This window comes from Hipposideros armiger, unplaced genomic scaffold (assembly GCF_001890085.2).
Source record: "Hipposideros armiger isolate ML-2016 unplaced genomic scaffold, ASM189008v1 scaffold_663, whole genome shotgun sequence".
Taxonomy (NCBI): Eukaryota; Metazoa; Chordata; class Mammalia; order Chiroptera; family Hipposideridae; genus Hipposideros; species Hipposideros armiger.
This window is the reverse complement of record NW_017732013.1, coordinates 205055-218489: the sequence shown is the minus strand read 5'-3', so window position 1 is coordinate 218489 and position 13435 is coordinate 205055.

Below are 13435 nucleotides of genomic sequence, written 5' to 3'. Positions count from 1 at the left end.
TTTCCATGTGTTGGCCACTGTAAATAAAGCTGCAATGAACATCGGAGTACATATATCTTATGGAAAAGTGTTTTCAGATTTTTTTTGGTAGATACCCAAGAGAGGGATTGCTGGGTGCGTCATATGGTAATTCTATGTTTAATGTTTGAGGAATCTTCACACTGCCTTCCATAGCAGCTGCACCAATCTGCAATCCCACAAACAGTGTATAAGGGTTCCTTTTTCTCCACAGCCTTTCCAACACTTGCTATTATTTGTCTTGTTGATGATAGCCATTCTAACTGGTGTGAGGTGATATCTCATTGTGGTTTTTGTTTGCATTTCGCTGATGATTAGTGATGTTGAACATTTTTTCATATGTCTAGTGGCCATCTGTATGTCCTCTTTGGAGAAATGTCTGTTCAGGTCCCATGCCCATTTTTTAATTGGGTTGTTTTGTTGTTGTTGTTGATGAGTTGTAAGAGTTCCTTATATATTTTGAATATAAGCCCTTTATCGGAGGCATTTGCAAAAACCTTCTCCCATTCGATTGGTTGCCTCTTTATTTTGTCAACAGTTTCTTTTGCTGTGCAGAAGTTTTTTAGTTTGATATAGTTCCAGTCATTTATTTTACCTTTTACTTCCCTTGCCTTTGAGGTCAAATTCATAAAATGCTCTTTGAACCTAATGTCCATAAGTTTAGTACCTATGTTTTCTTCTATGCAGTCTATTGTTTCAGGTCTTGTGTTTTAAGTCTTTGACACATTTTGAGTTAATTATGGTACACAGTGACAGATAGCAGTTTAGTTTCATTCTTTTCCAATTTTCCCAGCATCATTTATTAAAGAGGTTGTCTTTTCTCCATTGTATGTTTTTGGCTTCTTGGTAAAAAATTATCTGTTCATATTTATATGGGTTTATTTCTGGGTTCTCAATTCTATTCCATTGGTCTGTGTGTCTATTTTTCTGCTAATACCATACTGTTTTGATTATTGTTGCTCTGTAGTACAAGCTGAAGTAATGGAGTCTGATACCTCCAGCATTGTTCTTTTTTTTCTTAGGATTGCTTTGGCTATTTGGAGTCTTTTGTGGTTCCATACAAATCTGATGATATTTTTGTTCTATTTCTTTAAAAATTGCCATTGGGAATTTGATGGGGATTCCATTAAATCTACATATTGCTTTGGGTAATATCGTCATTTTAACTATGTTGATTCTTCCAATCCATGAATGCAGAATGTCTTTCCATTTCTTTGTGTCTTCTTTTATAAAAAAAAGATTTTATTGGGGAATTAGGGGAGAGGAACAATGCTGGGGAATCTGGGGAAGGGGAACAGACAAGTTGCTGTCCTTTTATTCTTCAGTCTAGTTGTGGAGGATGTTGCTTCACTGGCCCATGTTGGTATTATCATTGTGCTCTTCCCAGATAGGGCAGATCGGTCTCCAGCCTCTGGACGGCCGCTCACAGTGGCTCTTGGCAGTTCACACCAACAGCTGGCAGCTCATACCGGCTGCTGGCTGCTCACGCTGGCTGCCAGCCACACACGGTAGCTTATGGCAGCCCACTGCAGCAGGGGCTGCAGCCTATGCCATCACCGGCAACTCACAGCAGCCCAGCTCCAGGTCGAGCTGTTGTTCACCATCTTAGCTGTAGAGGGCAGTGTCACTGGCCCTCATGTGGGATCCAAACCGGGGCCCTGCTGCTCAGAGCTTGTGTCCCAAGCCAGCTCTTAACCAACGCGCCACTCGGCCAGCCCTCTTTGTGTCTTCTTCAATTTCTTTTTAAAATGTCTTATGATTTTCAGTGTATAGGTCTTTCAGATCCTTGATTAAGTTTATTCCTAGGTATTTTATTCTTTTTGTTGCAATTGCAAAGGAATTTTGTTGTTGTTGTTTTTTAGTTTCTTTTTCTGAGGTTTCATTGTTAGTATATAAAAATTCAATGGACTTTTGTATGTTGATTTTGTAGCTGGCAACTTTACTGTATTCATTTATTGTTTTAAATAGCTTTGTGGTGGAGTCTTTAGGGTTTTATATAGCATCGTGTCATCTGCAAAAAGTGACAATTTAACCTCTGCATTCCCTATTTGGATGTTTTTTATTTCTTTCTCTTGCCTAATTGCTCTGGTTAGGACTTCCAATACTATGTTGAAAAGCAGAGGTGATAGGGGACAGCCCTGTCATGTTCCTGAACATAAAGGGCTTCAGTTTTTCACTGTTACTCATGATATCAGCTGAGGGTTGTCATATATGGCCTTTTTATGTTAAGGTATTTTCCTTCTATAACCATTTTATTAAGTGTTTTAATCATAAATGGATGTTGTATTTTGGCAAATGCTTTTTCTGCATCTTTTGATATAATCATGTGTTTTTTGTCCTTTATTTTGTTTATGTGGTATATCACACTGATCAATTTGTGCATGTTGAATCACCCTTGTGCCTCTGGGATGAAGCCCACTTGGTCATGATGTATAAATTTTTATTTTTTTTAACCCATGGCAACCCACTGCCACAGGGGCTGCAGCCTACGCCATCGCCGGCGACTCACGGCAGCCCAGCTCCAGGTTGAGCTGTTGTTGAGCATCTTAACTGTAGAGGGCACTGTCACTGGCCCTCATATGTGGGATCCGAATCAGGGCCCTCTGGCGTCCCAAGCCAGTTCTTAACCATCGTGCCACTCGGCCGGCCCGTATAATTTTTTTAATGCATTGTTGCACTCAATTTGCTAGAATTTTGTTTAGAATTTTTGCATCTGTATTCATTAGAGATATTGGTTTGTAATTTTCTTTTTCTGCGTTATCCTTACCAGGTTTTGGTATCAGGGTAATGTTGGCCTCATAAAATGAGTTAGGGAATGCTGTTTCTTCTTCAATTTTTTGGAAGAGTTTCAGTAGGACATGTACTAGATTTTCTTTGAATGTTTGGTAGAATTCACTAGAGAAGCCATCTGATTCTGGACTTTTGCTTTGGGAAAGTTTCAGGTGACTGATTCAATTTCCTTACTGTTGATAGGTCTATTTAGATTTTCCAATTCTTTGTAATTTAGCCTAGGAAGGCTATATGTTTCTAAGAGCATGTCCATTTCTTCTAGGTTATTGAATTTGGTGGCATATAGCCCTTCATAGTATTCTTGGATAATCCTTTGTATCCCCTCTTTCATTTCTGATTTTGTTTATTTGTGTCTTTTTTTAATCTAAGTGAATCTAGCCAATGATTTGTCAATTTTATTAATCTTCAAAGAACCAGCTCTTTGTTGCATTAATTTTTTCTATTGTGTTTTTTTCTCTATTTCATTTAGTTCTGTTGTGATTTTTTGTTATTTTCTTCCTTCTGCTGATTTTGGGTTTCATTTGTACTTTTTCTAGTTCTTTAAGGTGTAACATGAAGTTATTTTCTGGGATTTTTCTTCTTTCCTCTCTCAAGAATTATATCATTACAGATATAATTTTCCCTCTTAATACTGCTTTTGCTGCATCCCCAAAATTTTGGTAGGATGTATTTTCACTCTCATTTCTTTGTATGCATCTTTTGATCTCTCCACTTATTTTTTCTTTGACCCATTCATTCATTAAAAGTATGTTGTTTAGTCTCTACATATTTGTGGGTTTTCCTGCTTTCTTTTTGCAGTTGATATTCGATTTCAAAGCCTTGTGATCAGAGAATATGCTTGGTATAATGTCAATCTTCTTAAATTTGCTGAGGCTAGTTTTATGTCCCAATATATGGTCTATCCTTGAGAATGTTCCATGTACACTAGAAAAGAATGTATAGTCTGATGTTCTAGGATGAAGTGCTCTATAAATGTCAATTACATCCATTCTGTCTAATGTGTCATTTAGGGCTGATATTTACTTATTTATTTTCTGTTTGGATGATCTCTCCATAGCTGTCAATGATGTATTTGGGTCCCCTACTATAATTGTATTTTGGTCAATTTCTCTCTTTAGTTCTGTTAGTAACAGCTGCTTTGTATATTTCAGTGCTCCATCATTGGGGGCATAAATATTAATTACTGTTATGTCTTTTTGTTGTATAGTCCCCTTTCTCATTATGAAATGCCTATCTTTGTCTCTTGTTACCTTTTTTGTTCTGAAGTCTATTTCATTTGATATCAGTATGGCTACACCTGTTTTTCTCTGAATACCATTTGTTTGGAGTGTCAATTTCCACCCTTTCACTTTGAGTCTATATTTGTTCTTGTAGCTGAGATGTGTCTCTTGGAGGCAGCATAAGGTTGGGTTTAGTTTTTTTATCCAATCTGCTACTCTGTACCTTTTCATTGGTGAGTTCAGTTCATTTACATTTAGAGTGATTATTGATATATGAGGATTTCCTATCATTCTATCTTTGGTTTTCTGGTAGAACTGTGTCTCCATTATTTTTTTGCCTTTTTGTTTCTGTCTATTATTTCAGTGTGGTGGTATTCTATGATTTTTCCCTCTGTTTCTTCTTTTTTTTTATGTTATACTTTGGGTTGTTGGAAATGTCATGACGTTTCTTTCTAATGTATATTTTCTATGTTTTTCGTTGCAAAAAATGCGTCATGACTTTTCCAACAACCCAATATTTCAGTTTTGGATTTTTTTGGTGTGTGTGGTTACCTTTAGGTTTATGTAAAAGAAAGTTTCATATTTAGAGTATTCCATTTTCTTCAGCGTGCTTCCTTTCTCTATTCCCTTTTGTCAGTTCAGACCTTTACTCTCTCCCTTTCATGTTTTTTTTTTTGTCGCAAATTATCCCTATTTATGCTGTGAGTTGATTTCTGTGCTGCAATAGCAAGTGGTCTTTTTCCTCTTTTTTCCTTATTTTTTTTCTTCTTTACCTTGTATGTTACGTTTAAGTGTATAGTGTCTTATTTGGTGTAGGAGTTGCCACTTCCTGCTTCTGTCTATCTGTTCATAATACTACTCATGGTTTTGCATTCTTTTGCTTTTTTTTTTTTCAAATTGAATAGCCTCCTTTAGTATTTCTTGTAGTGCAGGTCATGTGTTAGAAAACTCCCTCAGTTTCTATATGTCTAGAAAGGTCTTTATTCCTCCTTCATATGCAAAGGATATCTTTTCTGGATATATTATTTTTGGCTCATAATATCTCTCTTTCAATAGTTTGAATATTTTATTCCACTCCCTTCTGGCTTGTAGAGTTTCTGTTGAAAAATCTGATGATAATTTAATGGGATTTCTTTTATACGTTACTGCCTTCTTTTCCCTGGCTGCCTTGAGGATTCTTTCTTTGTCGTTAATTTTTGACAGCTTCAATACTATGTGCCTTGGAGAAGGCCTGTTGGGATTGAGGTAATTAGGTGTTCTATTTGCTTCTTGGATTGAAGATCCAGTTTTTTCCCACAAGTTTGGTAAGCTCTCGAGGACTATTTGTTTAAATATACTCTCTCTTCCCTTTTCCCTTTCTTCTCCTTCTGGTATGTCCATTATTCTTATATTGGTCTTTCTGATGGAGTCAGAAAATTCTTGTAGAGTTTTTTTATCTTTTTAACTCTCAAGTCTCTCTCTTCTTTGATCTGTGTCATTTCCAGATTTCTGTCTTCGATGTCACTGATTCTTTCCTCTATGTAGTCAGTTCTATTACATAAGCTGGCTATTTCTATCTTCATTTCTTTTATTGCATTCTTAATCTCTAGAAATTCTATTTGGTTCTTTGTTAAAATTTCCATCTCTTTAGTAAAATGTTCATTTTGTTCTTTGATTGTATTTCTGAGTTTGTTAAACTGCCTGTCTGTGTTTTCTTGCATCTTGTTGAGTTTTTTCAGAACTGTAATCTTGAATTCTCTGTCATTTAAGTCACATATTTCCATGTCTTAAAGTTTATTTTCTGGAAAGTTTTCATTTTCTTTCTCAGCTGCCTTGTTACCTTGGTCATTTATAGCAATTAACAAATTATTATTTTTCTTCCTAAGCGTCTATAGGAGTGGGTTCTGCAACAGATTGTTAGAAAGAAGTCTTTCTTTTCCTTCCCAGTAGGTGTTGGTAGAATGCTTTATTTTCTCTCCTACTGCAGTCTTTTATTCTCTCTCACACTGTAGTGTTATATTTTCTCTACACTGTTCCAGCTTCTCACAATGGGGTGATTCCCTGGAAGGTGGGCTTCTCTTCTGTGAGCAGGTCACCTGAGTCTTAGGGCACCACCTTTGTTGGGGGATGTGGAGAACTTCTGAAGTTCCAAAGCTCTTCTTGCTCCAGATTCAGGGTCTTTGTGTTTCAGTGGCTCTGTTTACCCCTGTAGGGATCTACCCAGATGGGTGGTAGCAGGGGCAGGGTGGGTTGTGAGAGGTGGCTTTGAGCAATGGCAGCAAGCACCAGCACAGCCAATCCTGCATTCAAGGCTCTCTCCCTTTCACCAGAATTAGTTGGTCTGTGAGTCCATGGCTGCAGGCTGCAGTTTTTAGAACTCCAAATATTCTGCTCTTTAGATCTGACACCGTTACTGTTTGCTTATAGCAATAGGCAGATGGGGGTGGGAGGAGCTCTGGGAGGGTAGGTTGGGGTTGGCTAGGTCCTATGCCTATGTCTTCCAACTTATGCTTGGCAGTGAGCACTTAAACTGTGGTTTTCACTCTTCTTCCCTCAGTCTTTGCTCTGAGGTCTCTGCTGTGAGCAATGGGTTCAGTTGTGTTATATGCTGATCCCTCAGGCAGCACTGTGTGACATAAGGGGAGTGCTAGCAGTCCAAATTCTTCCCTTTCCAGAGACTGCGTTAGGTCCAAAATGCAGGGAGCTGGGAGCTCCAGTTTGCATGACCTGCATCTCCACTCTTTCCCCTTCCCTTTTCCCCTGCTCGCCCAATTCGCCCACCTTTAGATGATTTCAGTTGTACGTCTTAGCCTTGCTTGTCTGCTGTATAGGGAATACTTTGTGGAGTTATAGTTGTTTAATTTGTTGTAAATTCCAGGGGAGATTTCAAGAGGCTCAACTTATGCTGCCATTTCTATGATGTCATCACTGATTTTTTTAATGATACAAAAATTTGTGCTTATTTTTACGGAATTATTTTTGAAACAGCCTTACAAAACTCAGTTGGTTATATAATTGAGGAAAGATAACAATAACCTGGCTTAACAGATTTTCTGCTCCCTAAAACATCTTTCAGCAGCCTAAGCTATTTCTCATATTTTAATATTCTTCCCATTTCTACTCTCTTAGAAATAAAAAAATGATATGAAATTATAGTATATATATATATAAAGTTACTATTTTTCTGATCTTATATACCTAGAAATGAATTGATCATTAAAATACAACAAATAACACATAGCTCTTAAGCACAGAGTGGAAATTCCTAAGAATTAATCTACCTATTGATTTTTTGCAATTATAATCACTATGTCTGAAGTGAAATAATCAACTAAGTTATTTTGAAAAAAATGCATTATTATTTCAGTACTGTTTCTGTTACAATTAGCTTCACAGATACCTGTTAGTCCAATTATATATCTGTTCATTTGCAAATTACTGTGGAATTCGTTAATTGATGTAGCTTGTGTTGAAGAAATATTTTCTTGATTTTTGGATATAAAAAATACTGCAATTTTAAATAATATTATTTATCTCTTTGTTTGTAAGAAATAACATATTTGATCCTCAAATCCAAGAAATGGTAGAATTATGCTTTACATCATAACATCTCATCTCTAAGAAATCAGTTAAAATGGCTTTGTTCTTTGTTTCTCTGCATTACATCTTGTCTAATACCTACATGTTTCTAATTGTACAGTGAGAGTTATATCATTCACTAGTTTTTAGTTGCATATAGTGTCATGGAGGATGCAACCATTTCTTATGTAACTTTTAAAGTGTAACTGTACCACAGACACACACACACACACACACACACACACAATCACAACTTTCCCAGAGCTGATACAATAATTTCATTTGTGAATGTATCTTACATTTTTTGCATGGAACTATATATAGCTCTTAGTAAATTAAGGCAGCTTCAATAAATTTGTGGGTGTTTTAGGACAGACTCTTAAAAGCAGACCAACAGAAGGTGTGCTCCCCAGACACTCTGATGAGGGAGTAAAGGAAGCAAGACAAGGAAGTGTCCAGAAGTAGGTAGAACAACTGTGTGATATCAGGCAAAACCTCCACCTGGTCCTGCATAGGAGCTCTAGATTGTAAATTATATCTCAGAATTTGTCTGAACTGGAGGCAAAAGAGCTATCAGGGTCTAAGGCCAGCTCAAGGATCTACAAAGTCCCTGGTGCCTTTAGCTCTTATATAAGCAAACCAGCTCTAATAATCTGAGGATGGTGACTATAGGAGACTTACAGTGCAGACTTTAATGGCCCACACAGAAATGGTAAAAATTCTGGTCCAAGAGCTCTGAGCAGAGAGCACTGCAACATCCCTTGATTTTCATCTTTCTCTGCCTTTGGGCTTCTTCTCAGCATGCCACCAATGTTCCAGTTCCTTCTGAATTTCAGACCTCCATCCTGGAGAAGATCAGGATGTGGATTCACTTGTGTGCTTCTAAAATAAAACCTTTATTTCCTTTTTACCCTGTATCATGATAAAACTGTGGTTCAAGTAAATCAGGCGTTTTTATTCCAAACTCAAAACTGAGAACAACTAAGAGAATCACTTCACAAGAAGCTGAGTGATCCTCCTAATATTTATACAGCTTAGCTAGAGGTGAACCCTATCTGATTCCCATGCCACTGATCATTGCACTGACTACAGCATTCTCTCTGAAATCTGCAATCAGATGCTGATCTCTCTGTTTCTCATATAAATTCATTCTTCCAGATGACACACACCCATGAATTTAGTGAGCATGCTCACTGGTAGATGCACCCTGTCAAAGGGAACTACAGAGTTGCCCCTGATAGTGGTAACTTTTCATGGCTCACCCTTTGTTGTTAATTAAACACTAGTTGACTTCTCACTTGTAAGTTAAAGGTCTCTGATAGCTCACAGATGTATTTAAATTATTTTTAATTAATTGTCAAATTTATAAATTGAGAGAATTCACATCAATTTTTGGATTTCTGGCATCTTTACAAAAGTTAGGTGAGCTAGTAACTGTATATCTACATTCTTCTGTGCCAATAATTTGTTAGAGCTTAGCATGGACTGTGTCCTTTGGCAGTGTCCTTTCTTTTGCCAGTTTTTTACCCAGTCCATGCAGCTCATTACTGTTACCTGCCTGGTCCTCAGTCACCTGAATTTGTTACTCTTGCAAAGCTTAAACTGATGAGAGGTGAGATGAATAATTTTGAGGGTCTTGCATTTTGGTTCCTGCTCTTAATGAACTTAAAATAATGAATAACTTAATGAATTAAACAGAGATTGGAGAAATTTTAGTTGCCAAATCATGGAAATTTCCCTAATCCTACACTATTCAAAGACAGCTCCTTCATGGACTGCCTTGTCTACTGAATGTGTCCTTTCTGCCACCCCTTTGGGCCTCATATTTCTTTTTTCCCCCAATTATTTATTTCTTGTTTTAGTTACAAATGACACTAAACATTATTTTATATTAGTTTCAGGTGTGCAGCATAGTGGTAAGCCATTTATATAACTTATGCAGTGATCTCCCCGATTAGTCCAGTACCCACCTGGCACTATACATCATTGATACAACATTACTGACTATAATACCTATGCTGTACTTCTATGCTTACATTCTGTGACTATTTTATAAGTACCAATTTGTATATTTTAATCCCTTTACCTTTTTTACCCAGTTTCCCAACCCCTTCTCTCTGGAAACCATCAGTTTGTTCTCTGTATCTATGAATCTGTTTCTGTTTTGTTTGCTTATTTATTCTGTTCTTTAGATTCCACATATAAGTGAGATCATACAGTATTTGTCTTTCTCTGACTTATTTCACTTAGCATAATACATTCTATGTTCATCCATTTGTCACAAATGATAAGATTTAATTCTTCTTTATGGCCAAGTAATATTAATATTCCATTGTATATATGTACCACCTCTTCTTTATCCAATTGTCTATTGATGGGCACTTAGGTTGCTTTCATATCTTGGCTATTGTAAATAATGCTGCAATGAACATAGGGGTGCATATATCTTTTCAAATTAGCATTTTGAATTTCTTCAGATAAAATCCAGAAGTGGAATTGTTGGGTCATAAACTAGTCCTGTTTTTAATTTTTTGAGAACCTCTGTACAGTTTTCCATAGTGACTGCACCAATTTGCAATCCCATCATCAATGATGAGGGTTGCCTTTCCTCTGCACCCTCACCAACTCTGGTTGTTTGTTGATTTATTGATGATAGCCATTCTGACAGGTATGAGGTGATATCTCATTGTGGTTTTAATTTGCATTTCTCTGATGATTAGTGACATTGAATTTTTTTTCATATATCTGTTGGTCACCTGTATATCTTCTTTGAAGAAATGTTTATTCAGGTCCTCTGCCCATTTTTTAATTGGATTGTTTGGGTTTTTTAGTGTTAAGTTGCATGACTTCTTTATAAATTTTAGATATTAACTTCTCATTAGGTATATCATTGATGAATATCTTTAAATATGCTATCTTTTCCTTTTGTTGGTGGCTTCCTTTGCTGTGCAAAATCTTTTTAGCTTGATGTAGTCCCATTTGCTTATTTTTTTCCTTGTTTTTCTTGCCTGAGGAGATAGATCAGAAAAAAATATTATTAAGAGTAATGTCAAAGAATTTACTGCCGATGTTTTCTTCTAGGTGCTTACTGCTTCAGGTTTTACATTTAAGTCTTTAATCCATTTTGAGTTTATTCTTGTATATGGTGTAACAAGGTGGTCCAATTTCATATTTTTGTATGTACCTGTCCAGTTTTCCCAACACCATTTATTGAAGAGACTGTCTTTACCCCACTGCATATTCTTGACTTCTTTGTCATGGATTAAATGACCGTATTGGCATGAATTTATTTCTGGGCTCTGTACCTTGAACTATGTGTCTATTTTTATGCCAGTACCATGGTGTTTTGAATGCAATAGACTTCTAGTATAGTTTGATATCAGGTAGCTTGATACCTCCAATGTTGTCTTTCTCAGGATTGCTGTAGCTATTTGGAGTCTTTTGTAGTTACACATTAATTTTAAAATTACTTTGTTCTATTTCTGTGAAAAATGCCATTGGTATTTTGATAGGGATTGCATTGCATTTATAGATTGATTTGGTGTTTGAACATTTTAACAATACTAATTCTTCTTATCCATGAATATGGTATATACTTCCATTTATTTGTATCCCTTTCAAATTCTTTCTTCAGTGTCTTATAGTTTTCTAAGTACAGATCTTTTATCTCTTTGGTGAAATTTATTCCTAGGTATTTTTTTTATGCAATTGTAAATAAAATTGTTTTCTTAGTTTCTCTTTCTGACAGTTCATTATTGGTATATAAGAATGCAACCAATTTCTGAATATTAATTTTATATCACACAATTCTACTGAATTCATTTATCATTTCTAATAATTTTGTGGTGGAATATACATATAGTATATCATCTGCAAATAATGACATTTTTACTTCTTAATTTCCAATTTGGATGCCTTTTTTTTTTCTTGTTTGATTACTGTGGCTAGGATTTCCAATACTATGTTGAATAAAAATGGTGAAAATTGGCGTCCTTCTCTTGTTCCTGATGTTAAGGAGAACAATTTTAGCTTTTCCCCATAAAGTATGATGTTAGCTGTGGCTTTGTTGTATATGGCCTTTATTACATTGAGTTATGGTCCCTCTATTCCCACTTTGCTAAGAGTTTTTTTTTATCATAAATGGATGCTGAATTTTGTCAAATGCTTTTCCTGCATCTATTGATATGATCATATAATTTCTAGTTTTTATTTTGGTTATGTGGTGTACCACATTAATTGATTTGTGGATTATGAACCAACTTTATATCTCAGACACAAATCCCACTTGATTGTGGTGTATGATCTTTTTAATGCATTGCTGAATTTAGTTAGATAATATTTTGTTGAGGATTTTTGCATTTATGTTCATCAGGGATATTGGCCTATAGTTTTCTTTTTTTGTAATGTCTTTGTCTGGTTTTGGAATCAGGGTAATAATGGCCTCATGAAATGAGCTTGGGAACTTTTCCTCCTCTTGGATATTTTGTAATAGTTTGAAAGGAATAGGTGTTAATTCTTCTTTGAGTGTTTGGTAAAATTCACCTGTGAATCCATCTGGTCCTGGACTCTTGCTTGTTGGGAGTTTTTTGATTGCTGGTTTTATTTCATTAGTAGTGATCAGTAGGTTCAAGTTATTTGTTTCTTCTTTATACAGTCTTTGAAGATTGTATGTTTCTGAGAATTTATCCATTCTTTTCAGATTGCCCATTTGTTGGCATATAACTGTTCATAATATATTTTTTTATAATTCTTTGTTTTTGTTTGGTGTTGTCACTTCTGCCTTTAATTTCTGATTGGGCCTCATATTTCTTAAGTATTTGATTGCTAGTTAGCTTCCTCTCTGAGAGATGGAAGGGAACTATACAAGAAACATAAAAAATATATTGTGTGGAAGTAAATCTGAAAAAGACCAGTTAAATTAAAGTTTCACTTTACCTTTAATATTAGTTTTTTCCTGCCACTTTCTGCTTCATTAGCACATATGAAGAGTTTAATCACTGTGTATAAATTATTTTTATGAACACACACACACCAAATTTTCACATGCCCTTTGTTCACTGTGGGTGAGGTCCCTATATATTTCCCTGTGATGCGACAAGAAAAACTAGAATTAAATATCTAGAAATCTGCTGCTTTGCCTTTAAATCTGTGACCATCACTTTGTCACTAAGTCTCCCAAGGTTTCAGTTACTTATTTGATAAAATGAGTATGGTGAGAAATTGGGCAGGTTGCTTAGTTAAGTTCCTCCTAGATTTAAAAACCATTTGATTGCCCTGTTCTTCCAAAATCACTTGAAACTTTAACACTCAAGCTATGCATTTTTCTATATCTTGTCTGTTAGATGCCCAGATTCCATGCAGTCAAACCTTAGAGGAGGCATTGTTGAGCACAGCTTGTGATAGCTTTGACAATAACTTAAAAAATGGGAGACAAAGGGCTAGAAATTATTTTCCATTATTGTACCATTTTTAGATATCTTCTTGTGGTGTAGCTTATTCAACCAAGATTTTACTTTATTGAGGCATTATCACATAAAGAATGATTAAAATGTAACTTAAATATGTGCATTAAACTCTAAAATAATCAACTTTATTTTAAGGTTTTTCGTAATACAAGCCTGCGTTCTGTATATTTTGCTGGGAGACAGCAACACATTTTCCATGCAAAGTTCAGTTCCTCAGTCTCATCCAACCAGAATATAAGTGAAAAGAAAAAAGAATAAATCAGTGGAAAAATAATGAATCTGAAAGTTATATTTTTAAGAAGTAAAATAAAATCAATTTGGTGTTTCTTTAATTTTTGATGATTTACAGTGGGAGGTCTAACACCCAGCAGGTACCATTTGACA